The 8800-nt window shown below is 39.6% G+C and overlaps 1 long non-coding RNA gene across 1 annotated transcript; it reads right to left on the reverse strand.

Annotated features, from left to right (window-relative positions):
• Positions 1 to 1847: 1847 nt before the first annotated feature.
• On the reverse strand, positions 1848 to 8579 carry LOC137236867 (uncharacterized). Its single transcript, XR_010948679.1, has 4 exons — positions 8394 to 8579; positions 7303 to 7507; positions 7000 to 7230; positions 1848 to 2330 (listed from the first exon to the last, which is right to left on the reverse strand). It is a non-coding gene; the product is annotated as an uncharacterized lncRNA (long non-coding RNA).
• Between the last annotated feature and the right edge of the window lie 221 nt (positions 8580 to 8800).

Raw genomic sequence — 8800 nt, forward strand, 5'->3', positions numbered from 1 at the left:
AATTTTTTAAATTAATTTAAATCTGTTTTAAGTGTATGTATGTATAATGCACTGTTAATCAAACATCACAAACAAATCAAACACAATTGTTGGACATGCGCTTCTATGGACTGCCTGCAATATATTTTATTTTAACATGAGGCGCTGTGTTTATTGTAGTATGCAAGTGTCGTTCTCGATTACGAAAATCAAAAATATATGTATAAGAGTTAATTTATAGAAGATTTTGTTATTTTATATAAAATAAAACTATTTTGTATGGTATTATTTAATAAATTGTCCAATAGGTTTTTAATATTAAATTAATAATAACAATAACTAACAAAGGTATATATATAAGTGCATTTACATGTGTAGTTTTCTGAATAGAAAATTCCCGCTAACCAATCACTTCCACATACTTACAAAATAAAAAAAAAAGAATGGGACGGCCTCTCATGATTGGAGTTGAACAATATTTTGATGAAATTCCATAAGTTCGGGAATGCTTCAAATCTCAAATATAAAAGTCAAATATACACAAATATCATTCCGTTATACATTTTTAAGACTGGGTGCGACTGCCTAAATTGCTACCTAAATTGAGAAAAAACCTAAATCGCTGGAAAGTGTCGGTGAAGCAATTTAAACAAAAAAATTTAGATTTTTTTCAACATACTTTTAGATCTAAATTTAGATGTAAAATTTTGAAAACAAAAAAATTATTAATATTTTATTTTGTTTTTACTTGTATTATAAATGGATATATGGGTACAAAATATGCTTCGCAAGACGCAGGTGCTTGGTTTGTATAGCGATTATTTTTAAAATACGGTGGTTATAAATCCAAATGGCTCCGCTGATGATAGCAGTACAATTCGCGGTTTCTTGTGGAACAAATTTGAAATACAGTAAATATACATTGGTGAGCTGGGTGGACATGGTGAAAAAATGTGTTATTGAGGATATGCCTAATCTTGGCACGGTATAGCATGGACAACATGAGGTGATGACAAACGTCCTTCTTCATAATTGTCCAAGCGTGCGTGACCACTCACCACAACACCGGCACATTGGCAGGTGCAACCCTGCCACCCACTTAACACACCACACACTAACACATTCACACACATAAATTGTCAAACCACACATATATATGCATACAGTGGCGGATTTGGATATTCGCCGCCCCTAGACAATACATAAGTTGCCACCCTTATTTTCACAATAACAATATTTAACACAATGATTGCGATTTTCATTGCTTTATTACATTGTAGTTTGTTATTAATTTAACCTTAACTTTTTTCCAAATATTCCTGCGAATTCGCAAATACTGATTTGCCGAGTCAAGCTGACTCTAGTACTCAGAACTACTCAGGTACTCGAATATGGAAAATTTAGTATTCGGATACACGGACTCGAGTCCAGTACTCGAGTAATCATAGAAGCCAAAAGGGGATAGCGATTTAAATAATGCAATATATATTGGCCGTGTGACAGAAAAATCAACTTACTTCCCTACAAGACAGGTACCCGTTACCAAATCGATTACTTGATCGTCACCAATAACTTGTTCACCAATTATCATCTTAATGACTTTTGCATTGCTGTCGTGAAAAAGGTAATACATGCGCTCTCAAAATTGTGTACGTGTGACTCGCTTTCTCGCTCTTACCTATTGTGTTTTCGACATTCCTTCTCGCTCGATGTTATTTACATTTTTAAGTTACTTGATCAGTTATGTTTTCATTATCGCTAACCAAAACATATGCAACAACAACAACACGGGTAACTGTTCTATCGGTTACCAGTATCGGTTACCTTCTGTCAAATCGCTTTTTCCACGAATGAAACGCGTCCTTTATGTTCAGATAATATTTAATTATAAATAATTCATATATACAATGTTTTTTTACAATTTAAATTATTCCCTTATTACTCTAGTGAACTTTACATATGTGTATATTGATATGTACAAGCTAATTAAGTACAATAACGTCTATTAATAGCTGTGCCCTTTCTGAAACTTTCGAAGCTCAGTGATGATGCCCAATTTTTCCTGCGCTGGTGGTGTTGTTCAACATCAGTTTGCAGAGCCATATGAGTTTTGTAGGGATAATACCGGAAGCCCCAATTCGTGCTATCAAAGTCGATTTACAGGTGATATTGATCCTTTGGTCTTGACCCTTTCCCATAGTATGCTTGTTAGCGCCTTATCTGTGGTACTAAAAGGGCGGGGGGATAGTTTTTGCAGTTTTCTTATAATTTGAGCAAATTTATGTTCTTCCTTCAGCTACAGCTGGAATATTTGGAATATTGCTATGCGCACATCGTCAAAATCAAATTACCTAGAATGAGAAAGAAACTAATATCAGTAAGGATAGATTAAAGCTTTTAATATATTTAACCCGAAAAGTGTTCTATAAATAGGGCTCCACAATTAGCTCTTTTCTGGGAGGCCAAAGGCGATTTCAGATAACTAGAATCAGGGGTACCCGAAGATACTTCGCTGTTGCATTCATAGAGAACACAACATTATAACAAGGGATAATTGATTGATGTTACGAAGGAAATTAGACGTGCTACAAAAACAAACAAATGCAGATGACTGTTTAATTCAACAACAACAACTGTTTAATTCATTATCCGAAGTTCTTGTATGGACGTGCAGTATGAAAAGTGCCAAGTACTGCTAAAACTGATTTCCCCGAGTAACCCGGGAACGAATTGATGTGAATACGCCTATACTTCTTTAGCGGCAGGGTCTAGAACCAGTTCCCTGTTGGACAGGAAAATAAACGTTTGGTTATCTCCAAGTTGATCATATGCTATTACAGAATATACTCGTTTGTTGCATCCGACCAGTACATCCAACTTTCCCAGATTTTCTGGGCTCAGCAAGGGTATCCTCCTGAATTGTGCATTTGTTGCACGCTGCTGCCTGGCCGCTCACGCAACAACACAAGACACGACGGAACTTTTCTTGGGACACCCAAGGTCACTAACGCTTCTCATGGCTCCAGCGGGTTAGGGGGCTTAGAGTATACCCGCGGTAGGCATGCCTGCGTAAGAGTCGCCTCTGTAAGATACCAAATTGGTTCAGGAGGTTGTGTAGCGCAACCCGTTCAATGGGTTGCCAGCGCAATATATAGCTTCTCCCACCCAATTGTGAACCTCACCTACCCGTGGCGAATCCTGTTTCTTTAACAGCCGAGGCTGTGGCGACCCCATGTTCCTTATGGATCTACATTTAAAGGCGCTTAGTTAGCTGACCTCGCTTACTTAAACGGTTGATTCTAAAGTAAAAACCGAAACAAAATATAGGTTAGGTTAAACTGGCGGGTTCATGACGACCTCACATAGGCTGAATGAGTCCGTAGTGTTACCAGAAGTTTGTTTTAACGACCAAGCTAAAAACCCTATCAACAACAGGACATGTTATAAAATAACTCCGTCCTCTTGCCAAATACCAGAAGCTTCCTAGAACTTAAGCCACTTGCTGCTTCTAGATCTGACAGCTGTCAGCTGGAGTCAGCCTGGCAAGCGCCGGGCACGAGTACAGAACGTAATCGATCGTTTCCTCCTCCAAAACCCGCACTTCCTACATCTGCTATCACTGACCAAGCCTAATTTAAAGGCATGTGACGCCAGAAGGCAGTGTCCAGTAAGAATACCAGTCATGAGTCTACATTCTACAGTTTAATGATAATGAAAATATAAGAATCAGTGTTTATGAATAACATATTTTAATTAATCTCTTACAACAACGTGATCGGTGGCTACATCGCCATGTAGATAGTGTGGTGTTCCACCTTGTATAAATGTAGGTACTGTATGTGCTCAACCGTGCCAATAAGCATAGTTTGGTATTTGTGCAGGCATCAATATAGCATACATTGGTCCAGTTCGGTGTGCACCAGCCACTGGTACAAACACTTTTGAATGCATAGCTTTCATATAGATTCGATGTCCAGCAGTGCTCCGGTTGTGCCAAAATGTAATGGGCTGCTCAGTCTCTTGGTACAGCTTTATAGGTATGGGCGGGTGCAATGTATTACTAGTCTGCTCAAGATCGTATGGTACATAGATGGCTCGAAGACGCCAGAGGGGATTGGAGCCAGAGTTTTCGGACCCAGAACCAAAATATCAGTAACTCTAAATGCACATCCGAGCATTTTCAAGCGGAAGTATTCGCCATAAGTTAGTGCGCTAAGCTGAACCTTCAGCGCTGATACCCCAATGAAACAATTGCCATACTCAGTCAGGCAGTCAGGCCCCACTAAAGGCATTTGCGGCGTTCGAAATAAAGTAAGCGCTGGTCCTTCAGTGCGTAGAAAAGCTAAATCAATTAGGATTACACAAGGTAGTACTGTTGCCCTGGGTCCTAGGCCACAGGGGAGTAGAGGGTAATGAGCAGGCGGACTCAGTGTTTAATTTATTGCGTCCCTCCCACAAATTGTCATCCTCACAGCAGATCCTTGCAGCGGGTCTGCGCCATACTCTCCTCTTCCGGGAAGGTATCGACCCCAATCCGGGTCCTTCTCCTGACCCCGGTCCTGAGAAATGAGTTTGCTGCGTTTGGCGGAAAAGAATCTTTTTAGGACGGTCATATATATAAGGGCCTGAAATATTTCAAAGAAACTTCCTAATCACATAAAAAGTAGTAATAACTTCAATACTTTTAAAAAAAGTTTATTGGAGCAGAGTAAAACCCTTCCAATAAGATAAAGTTTTTCTCCTCTTATTTTTTACATGATATATCCGATACTGGAGCGCGAAAAGGGAATGGTAATATTGGAAGCAGCAAAATACAATGCATCCGGCCCTAAGGAAAAGAAAATCGGTCGCCACCTGTAACTCCAGACAGTTCCAAAAACTAATTTCGCTGGAATTCGGTATTTCCAGCTGATATTTACTATTGCTGATCGGAATCACTCGCATTCCGACAGCATTAATATAACAATAAAATTATATAATGTGTAACAAAAATATCGAAAATAAGGCCAAACAAAAGTTGGAGCAGGGGGGATTGGAAAAACGTCCTTTTCAACCTCCCATTATATGTTGAGCTGTGCTAATCGAAATCTTCATGCATTCCGACAGCGTCTTTACTAAACAAAGTTGAGGGGTGATTGGATACACGTTATTTTCAATTTCCAACATCCAAAGACATGTTTAGCTGTGCTGATAGGAGACTAATACATTCCGACAGCTTAAAATACACATATAATTGAAAAATATAAGTTCCAAATTTTGTTGCCTTAAGCTGGGAGCACTGGAGGACTGTAAACGCGTCCTTTCCAACCTTCCTTAAATGAGTGGCTCCCATACTCGTCCCTTTGTCACGCTAGTAAATATGCTGATCGGAATCGCATGGCATTCCAACAGCATATTCAATAGAAATAAGTGATTATAACAATGAATTGTACTTAGTTTTAGGCCTAAACAGCCGTAATAATAAATAAATTAAATTAAAAAAATAAGTACTCTTGTCAGTGTTTCACGTGCAAGGGATGGTTGCATCGGATAGGTTGCTCTGGGCTAGATTCCAAAATCCAGCGTCCTCGTAACTTTTATAAATCGTTTGTGGCTCTTGTTGTTCACGGCCTCATTACATTATGAGGAAATACGGCACCTGAGAACACAGCCGTGTGAAGCTAAAAAAACACAAGCATGTCTTCAGTGAACTCCACAAGCAGGCGTCGGATCTCTATGCCGGTGATTCCTGTACTCAAGGAACAAAACTAGCAGAGGATGAGCACACTCTCCCTAGGGAAACGAGAATAGTCACTCTAGCTTAACTTCGAGCTGGATAACGTAACAGGTTAAACTCTTACCTATCCAGAATCAACCCCGACATACAAAACATTGTCCTGCTTGTAATGTGTCCCCACATGACACCAACCATCTCTTTAACTGTATTGTGGAACCAACGCCTCTAACACTCCTCTCATTATGGTCCACCCCTGTTGAAACAGAAAGTTTCCTTGGACTCCCGTTAGAAGCCATTGATGAGAATTTGTGATCGGTCGCACCTATTGGATGAGACGAAGCACTGCTATAACAACAACAGCAGGCGAACAACCCGGAAAGAGAGGCAGCAACTGCATTACCCATCGATCCCGAGCCGTTCCTGGCAGTTGGCTCACTCAATAAATGCCCCTAATAGTAGAAGGGAGGGAAAAGAGAGAACACTGGCGCAATATGCCAGGCCTGTGTCAATCTAAGTTAGTGTTAGGGGGTTACAGCACAACTCGATATAGGGCATTAATAGGCTTCTCAAAAAGATAACCTAAGAATCCTAACGGCTAATCTTACAAGACACTGTAGACTGAACAGTCACATGCAAAAGCTGGGTATAATATCGAACAACACATACCGATTTTGTGATGGATCAGCAGAGGCGGACCATATCCTTCTATTGTGCAATTTCAAGATGTAGGGCTAAGTTTATGGGCTCACCATGGCCAGAGCATTCCCACATTTAATCCCGCAAGCCAAGAACACTGCTGGGGTTCATCAAGGAAGTCGGCTAGGATGAGGTGCTGTGAAGGAGATGTGCAAGTCACTGTGCAAGCCTCAATAAATTATCTATCTATCCACGTTCCGGTAACAAGCACCATTGTGGTACTAGCCCCACCATCTCGGGAACTATTGACATGACTACATTAAACCTTCTAGGGATTGAATATTAATAATGACCGCAATGCAAAAGTCTACTAAAATTTTAACTGGCTGTGGGTAGTAAGGTGTTGATGTCCTCTGTTAACGCAATATAATGACAACTGCGACGCAGGGAGAATGACAAAAATCTTGTAAATCTACTGATAATAATTAATTAATTCCTCCTTCTATGCAGTTCTATGCATACATACATATGTATTTTTCTCTCCAAACGCTAATTAAAAAAATTAATTGGTTTTCACATGAACTTCGAACTCTGTCGTATTTGCATTCTTCAGTTGATTATCAACAAAAGCATGACAAATTATTTAATATGGTAGCCAATTTACTTACCCTTTCTGGTGCGATGATTCCTGGACAATCGGGCCTGACTAGACGCGATATTTTTTTTTTTTTGCCTTAAGAGAGCGTGCTTAACGCGAACCATGTTATGGCACACCTTTGGTGATGCAAACAATCAGACATTTCTGCTTCTAATGCTTCTAGGATAGCAGCAGCAGCTCCTGATGGCGCCACATACATAACAGTTGCATGCCGATCAGTTGCCTTTTTTGCTCTGACTACCTATTCAATTTTAATTCACATTACATTATCTACTATTGCAATTTTTAATCAATACAAATCAATATAAATTACCGAAGCAAATACTGGCAAACCAAGATGCGTGTTCCCCCCTTTTTTAGGGAAATACATCCAACCAGTTTGGTACCGTATTCCAAAGCATGTTGGTTGTAAAGTACCTTGTATCCTTGGCAAATGACACGTGAATATGCATTTAATTGTAGATTTCCTCTGATTTTGGTCTATTCTGAGCTGCATCGCAACCCGGCGGAGATGCTATCTATTAGAGTAATATGAAATTTTTTTTATTATTTAAAAATGCACATACGTATGAATGAAAATCAGAAAGTAAAAGTAGTAGTGCAGTTTACGGTACCCACCCTAAAGTTGGGCCAAGATTTTCGAGTGAGGTATCAAAGGACGCGTATTAATATCGAGAACAATAATCCGAAGGCGGAAAATAAAAATGTTATCTCTGTCCGGAGATATTTGCAGTTGAATTTGGCGATTTAATGTGGTTGTTGTTGTGTTTGTACCCACAAAAAAAATTGTGCATCACCGTGGCGGTAGCCACGGTTATACCACACACCAGGACTTGGCATGGCGTAGCCCAGGGTTATTTTTTATAAGCGCGGCCGAAGGCCGCCAACGCAGAAAGGTGTTCTGAGCAAAAATACTATGGATCCCACCCCCGGTTTCGGAGGGACCCGCGGGTCTTTTTTCGGTTTTTCGTTAATATCTTCGGATTCTTGATCTAGACGTGAATACGCGCCTTTTGATACCTCACTCGAAAATTTTGGCCCAAATTTCGATGGGTACCGTAAACTGCACTTTTACCAAAGTAATTAATGTTGTTGTTGTAGAGATAAGGACACTCCCCGTTATCGATTTTGTTGGTCCTTTGCCGGATGCAGATCGGGTACGTTCTGGGAACAAATAAGGTACTAGCCCGGCCATATCAGGAGCGATTTAGTATGACATGAAACCTTGTAGGCCATCCCGTCGATTCTATACAACTTAATATGGTAACGATTTAAAAGACGGTGCATCATCTAATTTTTATCAAAAATTATCAAACGAGGAATCAAAAGACGCGCCTCGATCTCCGTTTTTATTATTATTTGATATTTTTAAATTAGGTGGTGCACCGTCTTGTAAAACGTTACCCTTAATATTATTTTGTGCGAAGGCCGCCAACGCAAAAAGATGGTCTCTGCAACAACATTTTTAATTTCCGTCACACGTCACAACTAAAATTAACTTAATATTATTTTGGGCGAAAAACTTTAATTTCCGTCACATGTCACAACTAAAAGCACAAGATATTTTTCGTTGTAAACAATGCTATTTTTTCTCCGTTTCAAAGTTTCCCGGAATAATTAATGAAATGTCATTTCGATGACAGCATGAAACGTCGATGTGTTAGTGGATAGCGAAAAAAGTTTTGAAAATGTGGGTGAACTACCCTACAAGAATACTGACTATCATATGACTATCATCTGATTGTCAGCAATGTCAACCTAACGATCAGCGCCTCATACAAACTTTCTATCACAAACTTAAGGGACTTGCG

The sequence above is a fragment of the Eurosta solidaginis genome, chromosome 1 (genome assembly GCF_040869045.1).
Source record: "Eurosta solidaginis isolate ZX-2024a chromosome 1, ASM4086904v1, whole genome shotgun sequence".
Lineage (NCBI taxonomy): Eukaryota > Metazoa > Arthropoda > Insecta > Diptera > Tephritidae > Eurosta > Eurosta solidaginis.